Raw genomic sequence first — 19,760 nt, forward strand, 5'->3', positions numbered from 1 at the left:
CAAACACTCAGGACGCAGTATCCGCTCACTACAAACACTCAGGACGCAGTATCCGCTCACTACAAACACCCAGGACACAGTATCCGCTCACTACAAACACCCAGGATACAGTATCCGCTCACTACAAACACTCAGGACACAGTATCCGCTCACTACAAACACTCAGGACACAGTATCCGCTCACTACAAACACTCAGGACACAGTATCCGCTCGCTACAAAACACTCAGGACACAGTATCCGCTCACTACAAACACTCAGGATACAGTATCCGCTCACTACAAACACTCGGGATACAGTATCCGCTCACTACAAACACCCGGGACACAGTATCCACTCACTACAAACACTCAGGACGCAGTAACCGCTCATTACAAACACTCAGGATACAGTATCCGCTCACTACAAACCCCCAGGATACAGTATCCGCTCACTACAAACACTCAGGATACAGTATCCGCTCACTACAAACACCCCGGGATACAGTATCCGCTCACTACAAACACTCGGGACACAGTATCCGCTCACTACAAACACCCGGGACACAGTATCCGCTCACTACAAACACCCGGGATACAGTATCCGTTAACTACAAACACTCGGGACACAGTATCCGCTCACTACAAACACCCGGGATACAGTATCCGCTCACTACAAACACTCAGGACACAGTATCCGCTCACTACAAACACTCAGGACGCAGTATCCGCTCACTACAAACACTCAGGACACAGTATCCGCTCACTACAAACACCCAGGATACAGTATCCGCTCACTACAAACACCCAGGATACAGTATCCGCTCACTACAAACACTCAGGACGCAGTATCCGCTTACTACAAACACCCAGGACACAGTATCCGCTTACTACAAACACTCAGGATACTGCTCACTACAAACACTCAGGACACAGTATCCACTCACTACAAACACCCAGGATACAGTATCCGCTCACTACAAACACCCAGGACACAGTATCCACTCACTACAAACACTCAGGACGCAGTAACCGCTCATTACAAACACTCAGGATGCAGTATCCGCTCACTACAAACCCCCAGGATACAGTATCCGCTCACTACAAACACTCAGGATACAGTATCCGCTCACTACAAACACCCCGGGATACAGTATCCGCTCACTACAAACACCCAGGATACAGTATCCGCTCACTACAAACACCCAGGATACAGTATCCGCTCACTACAAACACTCAGGACACAGTATCCGCTCACTACAAACACATCACTAGGGACTCATCTGCCAATGTGACATTAGTATCAGCTTTGTGTGTGCATGCTAAAACATTCTCAAGCTGATCATTTACGAGTGACTGCACATGCGTATGGTACATAGGGCTCATGTGCAAGGCCAAACAGCGACAAGAATCCCCTCGTAACTTGACTGTCAGGAAGCCGCTAATTGTGGGTGGTAACCAGACGTTTTCTGGGAGAAGATGCAGGCGTGCCCATGTGGTTTAAGGCTTACCAATTACCAGGGCCCGCCTTATTGGTCCACTGCCGCCCTTCTCCTTCCTCTTACCTAACAGCAGCAGCAGCCTCTTTCCCCAGCCCAGTAGGCTGCAGTGAGGCCAGAGAGGCTGCTGCTGTCTCTACTTATCCATCTCATGCTATTTAGGAATGGGGTATACACCTTACGGTGTCACCAGGCTGCGCTTGGAACACTTTATAATGGGCACTTAGCTTATAAATTAACACTTGAGGTTTTGTTGTATAATACAAAAAGTTTTATTTGTAATTCAAATCCATACTCTTACTATGCATAAAATGTACACAAATGTTCATACAGTAATTAATGTGCATACAATGTACACAAATGGTCATACAGTAATTAATGTGCATACAATTGTGTAAAAATAATCATAGTACCTTTAAAATACTGGAATATATTTAAAAATGGTGTAGTATAATGTGGTTGTGTAAATAAACCCTCACAGTAACGGTCCAGAAGCACCTTCTTTCAGACAAAAGGAAACACAAGGAAATTGTTAGTCTTTGTGAGTCGGGATCCCGACAGTCAAAACGCCAACAGCCGGGTGCCCAACAGCCACCCGCTATTTTCCCTCGTGGGGGTCCACGACCCCCATAGAGGGAGAATAGAATAGGTGGCTCACATAGCCACCGTGCCAACAGCGCGGTGAGCCCGCAAGGGGCTTTTTTGCGCTCGCCATGCTGTCTGACTCCGGGCAGTCGGGATCCCAACGTCGGGATAATGACTGTCGGGATCCTGACTGTCGGACCCCTATACCACACCCTTGTGAGTCTACCCCTTCCCTATACCCACACCCCATTGTGTATGTGTACCATTACTAGGAGGGCTTATTTACACAACCACATTATACTACACCGTTTTTAAATATATTCCAGTATTTTAAAGGTACTATGATTATTTTTACACAATTGTATGCACATTAATTACTGTATGACCATTTGTGTACATTGTATGCACATTAATTACTGTATGACCATTTGTGTACATTGTATGCACATTAATTACTGTATGACCATTTGTGTACATTGTATGCACATTAATTACTGTATGACCATTTGTGTACATTTTATGCACATTAATTACTGTATGACCATTTGTGTACATTTTATGCATAGTAAGAGTATGGATTTAAATTACAAATAAAACTTTTTGTATTATACAACAAAACCTCAAGTGTTAATTTATAAGCTAAGTACCCATTATAAAGTTTGTTCCAAGCGCAGCCTGGTGACACTGTAAGGTGTATACCCCATTCCTATAACCAAAGTAGGTATTGTGTAAACACCCAGCAGCTACGACCACTTTCAGATAGTTCACAGCGCACATTTCGGACCACCCCCTAACGACTCATGCTAAGGCTTTGCCTGTGTGAGTTCCATCCACAACTATGACCAAACTGGACAGAAAACCACATACATTAGAAAAAAGTGTATTGTAGTTTCCTCTTCACAATTACAGGAACCACAGCAATGAGGCCATTAGTATACATTACACACCGGCAGTATTTATAGACATCCCTAAAGCCCTCTACACTGCCAATTGCCAATCTAGCATCCATGATTTACTAATGGTGTGCTACCGCTGTTGGCCCCTAGGGCACAGGGCCTAGTGGAAGGTACTGTCCCTACCCCGTGGTATGCATGTAACAGCAATCAGGAGCGTTCTTAGAGGACAGATGTGAAACATCGGAAAGATCAATCTGCAAAGTACATTCCTGGAATGATTTTGGATTGATCATTGTAGTGTGATATATCGGCCGAAGCAATGCGCCAGTATGGTGTCTGATGGTCTGGGAAGTAGTGGTGGGTGTGTTAGAGGGGATGTAGTTGGAATCTCGAAAGTGACAATGCCGGTATTGTAATTCTGACACCGCTCACAATGCCGCCTGCAAAATCCTAACAGTCACAGTCCTGAAGGGAAGTATTGGGGTCAGGGTTTGGCACTAGTGGAGGGTTAGGGGTAGGCTGCGGAAGTTGAGGGTTAGGGTGAGGCTGCTGGTAGGGAGGGTTAGGGTGAGGCTGCTGGTAGGGAGGGTTAGGGTGAGGATGCTGGTAGGGAGGGTTAGGGTGAGGCTGCGGGTGGGGAGGGTTAGGGTGAGGCTGCTGGTGGGGAGGGTTAGGGGGAGGCTGCGGGTGGGGAGGGTTAGGGGGAGGGTTAGGGGGAGGCTGCAGGTGGGGAGGGTTAGGGGGAGGCTGCGGTGGGGAGGGTTAGGGGGAGGCCGTGGGTGGGGAGGGTTAGGAGGAGGCCTCGGGTGGGAAGGGTTAGGGTGAGGCCGCCGGTGGGAAGGGTTAGGGTGAGGCCGCCGGTGGGAAGGGTTAGGGGGAGGCCGCCGGTGGGAAGGGTTAGGGGGAGGCCGCCGGTGGGAAGGGTTAGGGGGAGGCTGCCGGTGGGGAGGGTTAGGGGGAGGCTGCCGGTGGGGAGGGTTAGGGGGAGGCTGCAGGTGGGGAGGGTTAGGGTGAGGCTGCAGGTGGGGAGGGTTAGGGTGAGGCTGCAGGTGGGGAGGGTTAGGGTGAGGCTGCAGGTGGGGAGGGTTAGGGTGAGGCTGCAGGTGGGGAGGGTTAGGGTGAGGCTGCAGGTGGGGAGGGTTAGGGTGAGGCTGCAGGTGGGGAGGGTTAGGGTGATGCTGCAGGTGGGGAGGGTTAGGGGGAGGCTGCCGGTGGGGAGGGTTAGGGGGAGGCTGCCGGTGGGGAGGGTTAGGGGGAGGCTGCCGGTGGGGAGGGTTAGGGGGAGGCTGCGGGTAGGGAGGGTTAGGGGGAGGCTGCAGGTGGGGAGGGTGAGGCTGCAGGTGGGGAGGGTTAGGGGGAGGCTGCAGGTGGGGAGGGTGAGGCTGCAGGTGGGGAGGGTTACGGTGATGCTGCAGATGGGGAGGATAAGGGTGAGGCTGCAGGTGGGGAGGGTTAGGGTGATGCTGCAGGTGGGGAGGGTTAGGGTGAGGCTGCAGGTGGGGAGGGTTAGGGTGAGGCTGCAGGTGGGGAGGGTTAGGGTGAGGCTGCAGGTGGGGAGGGTGAGGGTGAGGCTGCGGGTGGGGAGGATTAGGGTGAGGCTGCGGGTGGGGAGGATTAGGGTGAGGCTGCGGGTGGGGAGGGTTAGGGTGAGGCTGCGGGTGGGGAGGGTTAGGGTGAGGCTGCAGGTGGGGAGGGTTAGGGGGAGGCTGCAGGTGGGGAGGGTTAGGGTGAGGCTGCAGGTGGGGAGGGTTAGGGGGAGGCTGCGGGTGGGGAGGGTTAGGGTGAGGCTGCAGGTGGGGAGGGTTAGGGTTAGGGTGAGGCTGCAGGGTTAGGGCGAGGCTGCAGGGTTAGGGCGAGGCTGCAGGGTGAGGGTGAGGCTGAGGCTGCAGGGTGAGGGTGAGGCTGCAGGGTTAGGGCATCTCTTGTATTAGCCAGCACATAATAACTGCCACTAATGCCACCGCTATATTGCAGGACCCTGTGACGGGTGTGGTATGATTTCCCGACAGTCGGGACCCCGTCCGGCAGCCCCCTGTGACATCTTCTATTACTGCCCGTTGTGTCTTGGTATGTGGTCCCAGCGTCAACAATGTCTGGGTTGACAGTTACTAGGTTGACCACTAATGGTTGACAATGGCTAGGTCGGCACCCAAGAATAGTCAACATACCCTAGGTCGACATTGACAAAAGTCTGACACATGCTTAAGGTCAACATGGACATGGTCGGCATGAGTTTTTCACATTTTCCTGAGGTGTTTTTTTCATAATTAAATAGGTATTGAAAGTATGAAAAATTAAAAAGGAGAAAAAAGTTTGGCCTTTTTATGCGTCGGTCATTTGACTATGTCGACCGTTGGACCATGTCACCATATGGAGCTGACCTCTTGACTATAAATTTAGACATTGAATGCAATAATACATATTCCCACTACCTGTGTAGCTAATGTGACAAGGAATCACATACTGTGCACAGGGTAAGACGAAGTCTTGTAGCAGCTACACAGCACACCAGGTAAACAGACTAGGCAAGGACAGTTACAGCATTGCAGCATACAGGTGTCACAGCACAGTACAAACTCCTCCTCAGTATGCTCCAGTGGCCCCTACCGTAGCCCACACCCCGGCCTATCCCCTGGGCAGCTATTCCACCATTATGAACAATGCCCTTAACACACCTCCCAGCATGCCCCTCTCCAGGAGGACACAATGCTCTGCTCCTGGGCTTCCCTGGTAATGTATGATTGCCAGCACCTGTGGTGACACCTTTCTTATCAGTTACCTAGCTCCCCACAGGTGATGGCAATCATACATTATCCATACCTCCCAGCATGCCCCTCACCAGGAGGACACAGTGCTCTGTTCCTGGGCTTCCCTGGTAATGTATGATTGTCAGCACCTGTGGTGACACCTTTCTTATCAGTTACCTAGCTCCCCACAGGTGCTGGCAAGCATACATTATCCATACCTCCCAGCATGCCCCTCTCCAGGAGGACACAATGCTCTGCTCCTGGGCTTCCCTGGTAATGTATGATTGCCAGCACCTGTGGTGACACCTTTCTTATCAGTTACCTAGCTCCCCACAGGTGATGGCAATCATACATTATCCATACCTCCCAGCATGCCCCTCACCAGGAGGACACAGTGCTCTGTTCCTGGGCTTCCCTGGTAATGTATGATTGTCAGCACCTGTGGTGACACCTTTCTTATCAGTTACCTAGCTCCCCACAGGTGCTGGCAAGCATACATTATCCATACCTCCCAGCATGCCCCTCTCCAGGAGGACACAATGCTCTGTTCCTGGGCTTCCCTGGTAATGTAGGATTGCCAGCACCTGTGGTGACACCTTTCTTATCAGTTACCTAGCTCACCACAGGTGCTAGTAATCATACATTATCCATACCTCCCAGCATGCCCCTCTCCAGGAGGACACAATGCTCTGTTCCTGGGCTTCCCTGGTAATGTATGATTGCCAGCACCTGTGGTGACACCTTTCTTATCAGTTACCTAGCTCCCCACAGGTGCTGGCAATCCTACATTATCCATACCTCCCAGCATGCCCCTCTCCAGGAGGACACAATGCTCTGTTCCTGGGCTTCCCTGGTAATGTATGATAGCCAGCACCTGTGGTGACACCTTTCTTATCAGTTACCTAGCTCCCCACAGGTGCTGGCAATCATACATTATCCATACCTCCCAGCATGCCCCTCTCCAGGAGGACACAGTGCTCTGTTCCTGGACTTCCCTGGTAATGTATGATTGCCAGCACCTGTGGTGACACCTTTCTTATCAGTTACCTAGCTCCCCACAGGTGCTGGTAATCATACATTATCCATACCTCCCAGCATGCCCCTCTCCAGGAGGACACAATGCTCTGTTCCTGGGCTTCCCTGGTAATGTAGGATTGCCAGCAATTGTGGTGACACCTTTCTTATCAGTTACCTAGCTCACCACAGGTGCTGGCAATCATACATTATCCATACCTCCCAGCATGCCCCTCTCCAGGAGGACACAATGCTCTGCTCCTGGACTTCCCTGGTAATGTATGATTGCCATCATCTGTGTTGAACAGGTTAATTGATAAGAAAGGTGTTTCACCACAGGTGATGGCAATTATACATTACCAGGGAAGTCCAGGTACAGAGCATTGTATCCCTCCTGGAGAGGGGCATGCTGGGAGGTATGCTTATATCAGGAGAGCACAGGTGCTGCTAATCAACCCAACCGTGAACACATCAGTTTTCCAGCTGCTGCTCTAAAACCTGGACCGGATCATGTGCATTACCATCACGTGGAAGTATCAAGTCCCTGCCACACTGGGAAAGAAGCAATCTGGGATTATTACTGTCCTGGGAAATGGGATGGGAATTTTATACATTCTCCGCATTCCCACTGGGATTCATCAGTCATGACTGTGGGAAGTCTTCTACTCTTTCTATAATGAAAGAATGGCTTCATCAAAAACTCTAAAAAAGGATTGTTTTGGGTTTAAGGAGTTAAAATAAAACCTTATAATAAATAAATAAATAAGTTTTTTTTTTAAATAAAATAAAACCGAGCAAATGAACCAGAATTACCCCATTTAGATTTCATTCTTTTGAGCTTAGTAAATATCCCTCATTGATTAATGGAACACAATAGCAAAATTATACTTCTGAACTGTATTATTCCCATGTATGCAAATCCCAGAGCAGATTTCCTAGATGTCTACCGGTATGCTGGGACTGATTTACAGATTAATGTAGAATTACCACATTGGGCACCAAAAGGGACGCTTGTGGCTTTCACTTGCCAGAAATTACCCAATAAAACTCAACAAATGCAGGAACACGCGTTGGTGATGTCATTCTGGAAACTTTTTCGAAAATATTTTCTAGGGAAGTAAAACATTCACAAAACTGCTGCCAACATTCCCGGCTGCAGAAGCGGATCCTGGCTGGTCTGACAAACCACGGACACTAGAGATAAACATGTTCAATTGCAAAGTACATGCACTATTGATGATTTCTGGATAAGTTAAATACAATTAACTCACATTTATTTATTTATTTACAGTGTCTTATATAGCGCAGCAGATTCCGTTACAGTGTCTTATACAGCGCAGCAGATTCCGTTACAGTGTCTTATAAAGCGCAGCAGATTCCGTTACAGTGCCTTATACAGTGCAGCAGATTCTGTTACAGCGCCTTATATAGCGCAGCAGATTCCGTTACAGTGTCTTATATAGCGCAGCAGATTCCATTACAGGTTCTTATAGCGCAGCAAATTCCGTTACAGTTTCTTATATAGCGCAGCAGATTCCGTGACAGTGTCTTATATAGCGCAGCAGATTCCGTTACAGTGTCTTATATAGCGCAGCAGATTCCGTTACAGTGTCTTATATAGCGCAGCAGATTCCGTTACAGTGTCTTATATAGCGCAGCAGATTCCGTTACAGTGTCTTATATAGCGCAGCAGATTCCGTTACAGTGTCTTATATAGCGCAGCAGATTCCGTTACAGTGTCTTATATAGCGCAGGAGATTCCGTTACAGCGTCTTATATAGCGCAGCAGATTCTGTTACTGTCTTATATAGCGCAGCAGATCCCGTTACAGTGTCTTATATAGCGCAGCAGATCCCGTTACAGTGTCTTATATAGCGCAGCATATTCCGTTACAGTGTCTTATATAGCGCAGCATATTCCGTTACAGCGTCTTATATAGCGCAGCAGATTCCGTTACAGCGTCTTATATAGCGCAGCAGATTCCGTTACAGCGTCTTATATAGCGCAGCAGATTCCGTTACAGTGTCTTATATAGCGCAGCAGATTCCGTTACAGTGTCTTAAATAGAGCAGCAGATTCCGTTACAGTGTCTTATATAGAGCAGCAGATTCCGTTACAGTGTCTTATATAGTGCAGCAGATTCCGTTAGTGTCTTATATAGCGCAGCAGATTCCTTTACAGCGTCTTATATAGCGCAGCAGATTCCGTTACAGCGTCTTATATAGCGCAGCAGATTCCGTTACTGTCTTATATAGCGCAGCAGATCCCGTTACAGTGTCTTATATAGCGCAGCAGATTCCGTTACAGTGTCTTATACAGCGCAGCAGATTCCGTTAGTGTCTTATATAGCGCAGCAGATCCCGTTACAGTGTCTTATATAGCGCAGCAGATTCCGTTAGTGTCTTATATAGCGCAGCAGATTCTGTTACAGTGTCTTCTATAGAGCAGCATATTCCGTTACAGTGTGTTATATAGCGCAGCAAATTCCGTTACAGTGTCTTATATAGCGCAGCAGATTCCGTTACAGTGTCTTATATAGCGCAGCAGATTCCGTTGCTCTTACAATATTAGACAGCGATAAAACAAACTGGGTAACAACAGACAGACTTGGAGATAGGAGGGCCCTGCTGCAAGCTCACAATCTATAGATATACATTATTTGTTATGTTTGCATACAACCTTTGGGGGTGATTCAAGACTATTCGGAACGAGGCAAAGTCGGCCCTGTTGCGATGGTGGGGGTAAGCGCATATACAGACCCCAGCAACAATATTTACTGCATGATCTTACGGTACCGTCGGACCCCGTGGTCCAACACACCTAAGAACTACACGTCCCACCGTGCTATATAAAACAGAGGTCTGCAGAGAAGAAGTGACGGTTGTGTACCAGCTGGATCTTGTAGTTCCACAGCACAAGTTCCGTAGCCCTGATTTACAGTACAGCACAGAGCACATTGTGTGTCTGTACTATTGCTGGGAATCTAACGAGTGTAAACTCCTGCAGAGGTTTCATGTCTTTAGCACTGGTTATATAACCGCTGTCACTTCAATCTGCATACCACTCTGTACCCAGTGACCTGTGCCATCTGACCAAGAACCCTGGACTGGAAGCACTGGCCCAGGTTCCTTCTACCTAAAGAAAATTAGTCATGAAACCCATTACCTTGAGTCACATCAGGCTCCTGCTTTCCAGGACTTTGGTGTTCAGTTGGGGAAAAAGGGAACTTCTTTCTCCGGGAAGAGGCACAGTGTCCTAGAGGCGGCATGTCATCATCCGGAGAAGATGCTGTAGGGACGGTGTTGGTCCAGCAAGCTAATCCCAGGAAGGTTGGAGGAGATAACGGACATGTTAAGCCTTCTCTGCTTTTCACGTTTTATCCGGCTCTCTCTGTTCCTCCCCCTCCCCCCCTCTCTTCCTCTCCCTCTCTCTCTCTCTCTCTCTCTCTTTCTCCCTAGTCCCTGAAAGCAGAATTGGAGAGAGGAGAAAGAAAAAATGATATAAAACTCCCACGAGTTTAATCCCCCCCACACACACACACACACACACACACACACACGTGTACCCCATACATAGAGCCACTTATAGTTAGTCATAGTTAAGAGTTTTAATTTATCAGTTTCATTTACTGCACTATGACAACAATACCGCACTAGTAATAATTGGCATTTTTTAATATGGATTTCAAGGGCACACTTGTTTGGCAAGTGCATAATCTATGCAGACATGATGCAGAACAACATTATATTATACATACTCCCCCGGCGATGAAGGCGTCTTACAGGAGAGCTGGCTGTGCAGGTGTAAAAAGAAAATACTCAAGGGCAAAACATTTTCTCAAGGGCAAATGATTCCAATTTAGGAGCCATCCTGAATAGCAGGGAAAGTTGGCAGCTGTAGACTAATGATACATATATGGGTGCAACTGGAGTAATTAAGCTCCACAATAGGTAAACAACAAGTCGCTGTAGGTCCCTGTAGCTTGTTTCATACAAGGTGAACGTACCAGCTGTGTAACATACAGCATTCTGATTGGTCATCCATCCACCAATCAGCATGTTCACAGTCATTCACTGTCTGGCTGCAGGCTGAGGGGCAGGTGGAGAATTCTGTGACCAGCACCGGCCCCTGCTCGGAGGCTCAGAGAATTGTGCGGCCCCTGGGCAGCCACCCGCTATGCCTATATGTTACAATAGACTTTGGTGGCTATGGATGATTGATTCTGTCTTTCTGGGGGTTTACCAAAAGCTGAACCCTTTTGTCGTGAGTGTGTGTGTCTTATGTAATAAGCCTTAAAGGGGAGCATTTACTAAAGCTTCCAAAGGTACTTATGTAGTATCTGGGCTGCCGATTTCTAAATCGGGTCGGATCGGGAGATCGCATCGCATCGCATGCGACCATGCGATTCGATGCGATGCGATGCGATGACCCGATTTTTCCATAGGAATCAATGTTAAAATGGACTGAGTCCATTTTAACATGGAATTCAATGGGAAAAATGGGTCCTTTTCATACCCCTACTATCCAAGTGGGCATGGAGTTGGATATAAACCTGTGGCGAGCGTAGCGAGCCACCGAGCCCGAAGCGTGGCGAGCGAAGCGAGCCCCGCGAGGGGACGAATACCGTCCCCTCGCGGGGCTCGCTTCGCTCGCCACGCTTCGGGCTCGGTGGCTCGCTACGCTCGCCACAGGTTTATATCCAACTCCATGCCCACTTGGATAGTAGGGGTATGAAAAGGACCCCTTTTTCCATAGGAATCATTTTAACATTGATTCCTATGGAAAAATCGGGTCATCGCATCCGATATCGGATGCGATGCGATGCGATGCGATATCGCATCGCATCGCATCTGATTGTATGCCTTAACTTAAGGCATACAATCAAAAAATCGGCAGCCCAGATACTACATAAGTACCCTTCCAAAATAAAAAGATGTAATGTTGCCCATAGCAACCAATCAGAATCTGGTTATCATTTCTTAATAAAAAACCTATATAATCTGATTGGTTGCTACGGGCAACATCATCTCTTCATTTTTAGAAGCTTAAAGTAAATTTACCCTGTGGTGTGATAAAGTGTACAGAGATAAAGTGCCAGCCAACCAGCGACTAACTGTCATTTTTCAAACAATCTGTAAAATGGCAGTTAGGGTCTGATTGCTTGTCATAGGTTCCCTGTGACACCGGTTGGTGCGACATAAGCAGTTTAAATGTAACGCAGGAAATTAATGTATCTGTATTTGCAGACAAGTCCTAAAACACACAGGGCCAGATGTATCAAGCTTCAAAAAGTGATAAACCACCAGCCAATCAGCTCCTACCCAGCCAGCATGAAAGGTGGCAGGTAGGAGCTGATTGGCTGGTGGGTTATCACTCTCCAGGTTATCGCTTTTTGAAGCTTGATACATCTGGCCCTGTACTATGAGGGAGATAATTCTTCTAAAGTGTGGGAGTTGCCTGGATCAGCCAATCAGATTCTTAGTATTATACAGAGTGTAGGAGATCAGCAATAGCTGGCACTGATTGGCCTCCTCAGCAGAGTGTGAGCGGATTATGGTGTGGCCAGCAGAGTGTGAGCGGATTATGGTGTGGTCAGCAGAGGGTGAGCGGATTATGGTGTGGTCAGCAGCGTGTGAGCGGATTATGGTGTGGCTAGCAGAGTGTGAGCGGATTATAGTGTGGCCAGCAGAGTGTGAGCGGATTATGGTGTGGTCAGCAGAGTGTGAGCAGATTATGGTGTGGCTAGCAGAGTGTGAGCGGATTATAGTGTGGCCAGCAGAGTGTGAGCGGATTATGGTGTGGCCAGCAGAGTGTGAGCAGATTATGGTGTGGTCAGCAGAGTGTGAGCGGATTATGGTGTGGCCAGCAGAGTGTGAGCGGATTATGGTGTGGCCAGCAGAGTGTGAGCGGATTATGGTGTGGTCAGCAGAGTGTGAGCGGATTATGGTGTGGCCAGCAGAGTGTGAGCGGATTATGGTGTGGTCAGCAGAGTGTGAGCGGATTATGGTGTGGCCAGCAGAGTGTGAGCGGATTATGGTGTGGCCAGCAGAGTGTGAGCGGATTATGGTGTGGCCAGCAGAGTGTGAGCGGATTATGGTGTGGCCAGCAGAGTGTGAGCGGATTATGGTGTGGTCAGCAGAGTGTGAGCGGATTATGGTGTGGCCATCAGAGTGAGAGCGGATTATGGTGTGGCCAGCAGAGTGTGAGCGGATTATGGTGTGGCCAGCAGAGTGTGAGCGGATTATGGTGTGGCCAGCAGAGTGTGAGCGGATTATGGTGTGGCCAGCAGAGTGTGAGCGGATTATGGTGTGGCCAGCAGAGTGTGAGCGGATTATGGTGTGGCCAGCAGAGTGTGAGCGGATTATGGTGTGGCCAGCAGAGTGTGAGCGGATTATGGTGTGGCCAGCAGAGTGTGAGCGGATTATGGTGTGGCCAGCAGAGTGTGAGCGGATTATGGTGTGGCCAGCAGAGTGTGAGCGGATTATGGTGTGGCCAGCAGAGTGTGAGCGGATTATGGTGTGGCCAGCAGAGTGTGAGCGGATTATAGTGTGGCCAGCAGAGTGTGAGCGGATTATGGTGTGGTCAGCAGAGTGTGAGCGGATTATGGTGTGGTCAGCAGAGTGTGAGCAGATTATGGTGTGGCCAGCAGAGTGTGAGCAGATTATGGTGTGGCCAGCAGAGTGTGAGCAGATTATGGTGTGGCCAGCAGAGTGTGAGCAGATTATGGTGTGGCCAGCAGAGTGTGAGCGGATTATGGTGTGGCCAGCAGAGTGTGAGCGGATTATGGTGTGGCCAGCAGAGTGTGAGCGGATTATGGTGTGGCCAGCAGAGTGTGAGCGGATTATGGTGTGGTCAGCAGAGTGTGAGCAGATTATGGTGTGGCCAGCAGAGTGTGAGCGGATTATGGTGTGGTCAGCAGAGTGTGAGCGGATTATGGTGTGGTCAGCAGAGTGTGAGCGGATTATGGTGTGGTCAGCAGAGTGTGAGCGGATTATGGTGTGGCCAGCAGAGTGTGAGCGGATTATGGTGTGGCCAGCAGAGTGTGAGCGGATTATGGTGTGGCCAGCAGAGTGTGAGCGGATTATGGTGTGGCCAGCAGAGTGTGAGCGGATTATGGTGTGGCCAGCAGAGTGTGAGCGGATTATGGTGTGGCCAGCAGAGTGTGAGCGGATTATGGTGTGGCCAGCAGAGTGTGAGCGGATTATGGTGTGGTCAGCAGAGTGTGAGCGGATTATGGTGTGGCCAGCAGAGTGTGAGCGGATTATGGTGTGGCCAGCAGAGTGTGAGCGGATTATGGTGTGGTCAGCAGAGTGTGAGCGGATTATGGTGTGGCCAGCAGAGTGTGAGCGGATTATGGTGTGGCCAGCAGAGTGTGAGCGGATTATGGTGTGGTCAGCAGAGTGTGAGCGGATTATGGTGTGGCCAGCAGAGTGTGAGCGGATTATGGTGTGGCCAGCAGAGTGTGAGCGGATTATGGTGTGGCCAGCAGAGTGTGAGCGGATTATGGTGTGGCCAGCAGAGTGTGAGCGGATTATGGTGTGGTCAGCAGAGCGTGAGCGGATTATGGTGTGGCCAGCAGAGTGTGAGCGGATTATGGTGTGGCCAGCAGAGTGTGAGCGGATTATGGTGTGGTCAGCAGAGTGTGAGCGGATTATGGTGTGGCCAGCAGAGCGTGAGCGGATTATGGTGTGGCCAGCAGAGCGTGAGCGGATTATGGTGTGGCCAGCAGAGCGTGAGCGGATTATGGTGTGGCCAGCAGAGCGTGAGCGGATTATGGTGTGGCCAGCAGAGTGTGAGCGGATTATGGTGTGGCCAGCAGAGCGTGAGCGGATTATGGTGTGGTCAGCAGAGTGTGAGCGGATTATGGTGTGGCCAGCAGAGTGTGAGCGGATTATGGTGTGGCCAGCAGAGTGTGAGCGGATTATGGTGTGGCCAGCAGAGTGTGAGCGGATTATGGTGTGGCCAGCAGAGTGTGAGCGGATTATGGTGTGGTCAGCAGAGTGTGAGCGGATTATGGTGTGGTCAGCAGAGTGTGAGCGGATTATGGTGTGGCCAGCAGAGTGTGAGCGGATTATGGTGTGGCCAGCAGAGTGTGAGCGGATTATGGTGTGGTCAGCAGAGTGTGAGCGGATTATGGTGTGGTCAGCAGAGTGTGAGCGGATTATGGTGTGGTCAGCATGGAGTCTCTGCAATGCGGTCAGGTTACGTATATGTAGAAATGACTTCTGTAGTGCTGCCCCATTAGCTCTAGTGATGCTGAACATCTAATATGTGCAAATTAGCCACAATTCCAAGAAACCAAATCTATCCGCTTCTTATGATGTACTAAGCCTTGCAAAGTGATAACATGGAGAGTGATAAACAAACAGACAATCAGCTCCTAACATGCTACAGTCTGGCTTTGCAAATTGACAGTTAGGATCTAATTAGTTGGTCATTTATCACTTTTCAAAACTTAGTACATCTGGCCTAAGTAATCATTTCCAAATAAGAAGCGTACGTAATGTCAGTGATTAAGCACACCCTATTAGCAGTTGGCCCCATAAGCAGAGACGTAAGTCATCCCAGTAGCCCGGAAACCAGATAAATATTGGTGCCCATCCAACAGCTCCATCAGTAATACCCCGTTCTCACTGCAGCCAAATTCCCGGGTCTAACATGTAGACCCGGGAATTTTCCTTTTAACACGGGATTTTTGGCAGTGTGTACGGGTCCCATACCCGGATCTCAGACACGGGTAAAACCCTTCTTTTTACCCGTGTCTGAGATCCGGGTATGCAGACACGGGTTGACCCGTTCACACTGCCGAAAAGTCCGTGTTAAAAGGCAAATTCACGGGTAGAACTTCTTCACCCGGGAATTTGCCTTGCAGTGAGAACGGGGGTCCAGCGCGGCAGTCCCCGGCATTTCAATGCCTGGGAAAAGCCGTGTATTTCTCACTCGCAGTGAGAACACGGTATAAGGTGTCTGTCTGCAGTAACACAGGTCATGTGTTCTAATACAGGGTGACACTTGCAAATATGATGTTAGAAGGGGAAGTCAGCCACTGATGTTATATTGACGGCTTTCAAGTAACTGATTCAAACTGGCAGGAAAGGTGAGGTGCCCCCTTGGGGGCAGGAGCCCAGTGGCAGATGACTCCTTTGTCTCCCAGAGTTACTCCTCTGCCCATAAGGATGTTCTGCAGAAGCTGCAGACTGTTATAGCTCATGTGATTGCTGTACAATTAAGGCTTATTTCCAGCGATTATCTCGCCGGACTCATCACGAGACTGTTGTGCGTTAGAACCCAATTAAGTTTGTCTTGCAAAATAATATCAGATGATTCATTTCCAAATGACATGTGGGAGGCCACATTTGTTTATTCTGAATATATTGTTATACAGATGGATCAGATCACATTGGAGCTGCTCCTGGCGATTCTATCACCATTTGCCAGCCGGCGTTACCCGACTGAATGGGGAGCGTGCGCATGAGATGCTTGCGCGCCCTGTTCTATTGGAACCCACCGCCGCCCTACCCCGGCTCCCCCGTAGTTGCCCGCACCCCCACTCACCCTGCCCATCTCTCTGAAGTGAGACGGCAGGGAATCCGCTCCCGCTGTTGTGCTGATGTGTCCCCGTCAGGAGCTCCTGTCCGCCAGCCTGCTCCAGCCCAGGAGATCTGGTGACTCTCCATCTGTATCTTCCCTTCATCTAACTGGCGCAGTGACTTCTTACGAAGGGTGTAAGCTGCAGGTTTAGGGTATGTAGTCAATGTGTCGACTTTCAGAATGTTGACATTGTGAATTACGACAGCCAGGTTGAGGGTCATGCTGCCTTCAGGGTTATACTGTCTACATGATATTTGGTCAACATTCTGATTGTCGGCAGTTTGTTCCACACCTGATAGATAGTATTTGTAAGCTGCCATATATAACGCTGTACTAACGTAATACATGGAAAGTAAAACGCGGCACACCCCTGTATATAACACATGTAACTGTGACAGGGAAGGTGGCCCCTCTCAGCTCTGGGCCCCATAGTAGCTGCACCCCCTGCACCTCTGTTAGTTATTGCCTACTATATCTTTAATTGTCCTGATTCAGATATCTCCTGACAGATAGATATATCAGAATTTATGTGCCACAAATACATACATACATATGTCACCATTTTGTTCCATTTACAACATACTTGCCTACCTGACCCTCTCCTTCAGGGAGAAAATGCTTTGTTCCTGGACTTCCCTGTAATGTAGAATTGGCAGCACCAGTGTGGAGCTAGTTACTTGATAAGACAGGTGTCACCACAGGTGCTGGCAATCATACATTACCAGGGAAGCCCAGGTGCAGAGCATTGTGTCCTCCTGGAGAGGGGCATGCTGGGAGGTATGGATAATGTATGATTGCCAGCACCTGTGGGGAGCTAGGTAACTGATAAGAAAGGTGTCACCACAGGTGCTGGCAATCATACATTACCAGGGAAGCCCAGGAACAGAGCATTGTGTCCTCCTGGAGAGGGGCATGCTGGGAGGTATGGATAATGTAGGATTGCCAGCACCTGTGGGGAGCTAGGTAACTAATAAGACAGGTGTCACCACAGGTGCTGGCAATCATACATTACCAGGGAAGCCCAGGTGCAGAGCATTGTGTCCTCCTGGAGAGGGGCATGCTGGGAGGTATGGATAATGTAGGATTGCCAGCACCTGTGGGGAGCTAGGTAACTGATAAGAAAGGTGTCACCACAGGTGCTGGCAATCCTACATTACCAGGGAAGCCCAGGAACAGAGCATTGTGTCCTCCTGTAGAGGGGCATGCTGGGAGGTATGGATAATGTATGATTGCCAGCACCTGTGGGGAGCTAGGTAACTGATAAGAAAGGTGTCACCACAGGTGCTGGCAATCCTACATTACCAGGAACAGAGCATGGAGAGGGGCAGGTAGGCAGGTGATTTACAACCATATATTGTTTTGATTGGACCTGACCTCTTGAATATTGTACATCCCAGTCTTGTGCAGCCGCCTGCTGACATCACATACACAAATGACAGAGATACTGTAAGTACATATGGCTGGCAACCTGGTTACAAAGGGGAAGTAATAAAGCTCTGATGTATAACAGTTGGTTCCGGTTATCAGTGCGCTATTACACTGAGATAAGAGGTAATCACCAGTGTAGTGGAAGATACTAACCTGAGGTTCCCAGGTAGCGGAATTAATTGGCTACACGCTGCCAATCACATCTCCAGACTGGCAATAAAACTGTCATAGCCTAGAAAGTAAATTATCCCCTTCAGTACATTTAGCGCTGGGGCTCCCTCTAGTGGTCACAGGTGTATATCTATTCCCATAGCCGACATTAGCTATTATCATTTGGGGGATGCGATCGCACTTTGGGGCAGATGTATTAAGCCTGGAGAAGAGATAAATTGGAGATAAAGTGAAAGGAGATAAAGCACCAGCCAATCAGCTGTGTTTGAAAATGACAGCTTGGACTTTCCACTTTATCTCTTGTCCAGGCTTAATACATCTGCCCCTTAAGCTTTGCGTGTGCGACATGCGTCTGATAGCGATGATCACACTTCATCGGAGTTTGTTGAATTACCCCTTTGTTTAGTTTTCCAGCAGTAAATGTACTGAGTCGTAAACACCCTCCCCCCAAATCAATACTTAGTCAATTTTCCCCTAAGCAATTTTACTGCCATTAAAATTGATGAAAATAAAAAGGTTTTCACTGAAGGTTTCTGCAATGTACCTGGACTGAGAATATAATTGGAACGATAAGTGCAATCTTTTCCCTACTATCTACATAATAGCTGTCATCAAAGGGAACAGCATATTACCAGGATGAGGGAATCAGTACAAATTACCCGGAGACTTCTGGCCGTTCCCTTCCGGCTCTGCATAAAGACATGCTGGTGCCTGACAAGTGTGAGAGCTTTGCTATTGATATGTTAGATGCTGTTTGACCGGTCCCATACATTAGTGCGACCTGTCCTAGGGACAAGTCAAACCTGATTTCCGGGAGGGGGACACACGATTAGGCACTTGTTTTGCACCTGATAAATCGCATGGATTTATCATATGCAGTCCTGGGGGAGCTGCAGGAGGAGGGAGCCTTGAGACTGGCTGGGTGGGGGGAGCTGTTGTGGAGAGCCGGGCAGGGGAGGAAGTGGTCACAGGTTTAGCAAATCTTATGTGCAGCCCGTCCGACCTCCTGACTCCAATCTGATGCGCACTGGACCGCGCATCGGGTCGGACGGGATGTCTACAAGTGCGGTTTAGCCCGATTTCACGGCCCGATTCTTACGAATCGGGTGAAATTGTGCTCAAATCGCATAGTGTATGGGGGCCTTAACACTGCTCAGTGATGTTGAATTCACAACTAGGCAATCTAAAATTGTTGTAGAACTACAAGCTTCAGCATGCCCTGCCAGTCCTTGTATACAGTATATTAATCATGTAGTTAAGCCTTCTTATGTACAGATGTCACATGGCGCTTCCTGAACCCTCATACCTACACAGTTGAGTCCGGTTATTATGACCTCCTCCTGCATTTGATATCAGCAGCGTGTAGCCCACGAAGTGCGTCACGTAAGGTGCTCTGGCTTGGTGGGTATATAAGGTGACTGAACAAATGGCCAATGTGGAAACTGCAGAGTACCGCATGCCATTGATGTGAGAGGTAAACATCTGCTACGAAGGTGTGCAAAGATGGAACAACACACTGTCAGAATAAACCTGGGGATACAAGACATTCGGCAAACCCTGTTGCATACAGATGATCACTGCACATATGCTAACGAAGTTTCAATGTGCCTGGAGGTATCAGAATTGGACCTCCGCTGATTGGGGAAGAGTTACCTTCTCCAATAAGTCCTGTTTGTTTTTGCTTCATCGAGTGGATGGACAATGGAGTGTCAGACAGGAAACATCAGAGAACAAACATCCTGCAACCACTGCTGGAAGAACACGAGCTGGTGATGACAGCGTTCTGGTCTGAGGATGGTTCTGTGGCATCTCATCCATGTAGAAGGCGCTCTTGACTGATGTGGTCCTTGCA

At 49.0% G+C, this 19,760-nt stretch overlaps 1 protein-coding gene across 4 annotated transcripts in view; it reads right to left on the reverse strand.

The window, feature by feature from the left end:
* Positions 1-10,138, reverse strand: part of KLHDC8B (kelch domain containing 8B) — a 244,898-nt gene extending 234,760 nt beyond the window's left edge. For all 4 annotated transcript variants that reach the window (XM_083155548.1, XM_083155547.1, XM_083155546.1 and 1 more), the window contains exon 1: positions 9,884-10,138. The gene's annotated coding sequence lies outside the window, so the exon portion shown is untranslated. The remainder of the gene's footprint in view (positions 1-9,883) is intronic.
* Positions 10,139-19,760: the final 9,622 nt, after the last annotated feature.

Source organism: Crinia signifera, chromosome 8 (genome assembly GCF_055691185.1).
Source record: "Crinia signifera chromosome 8, ASM5569118v1, whole genome shotgun sequence".
In the NCBI taxonomy this organism is placed as follows: Eukaryota; Metazoa; Chordata; class Amphibia; order Anura; family Myobatrachidae; genus Crinia; species Crinia signifera.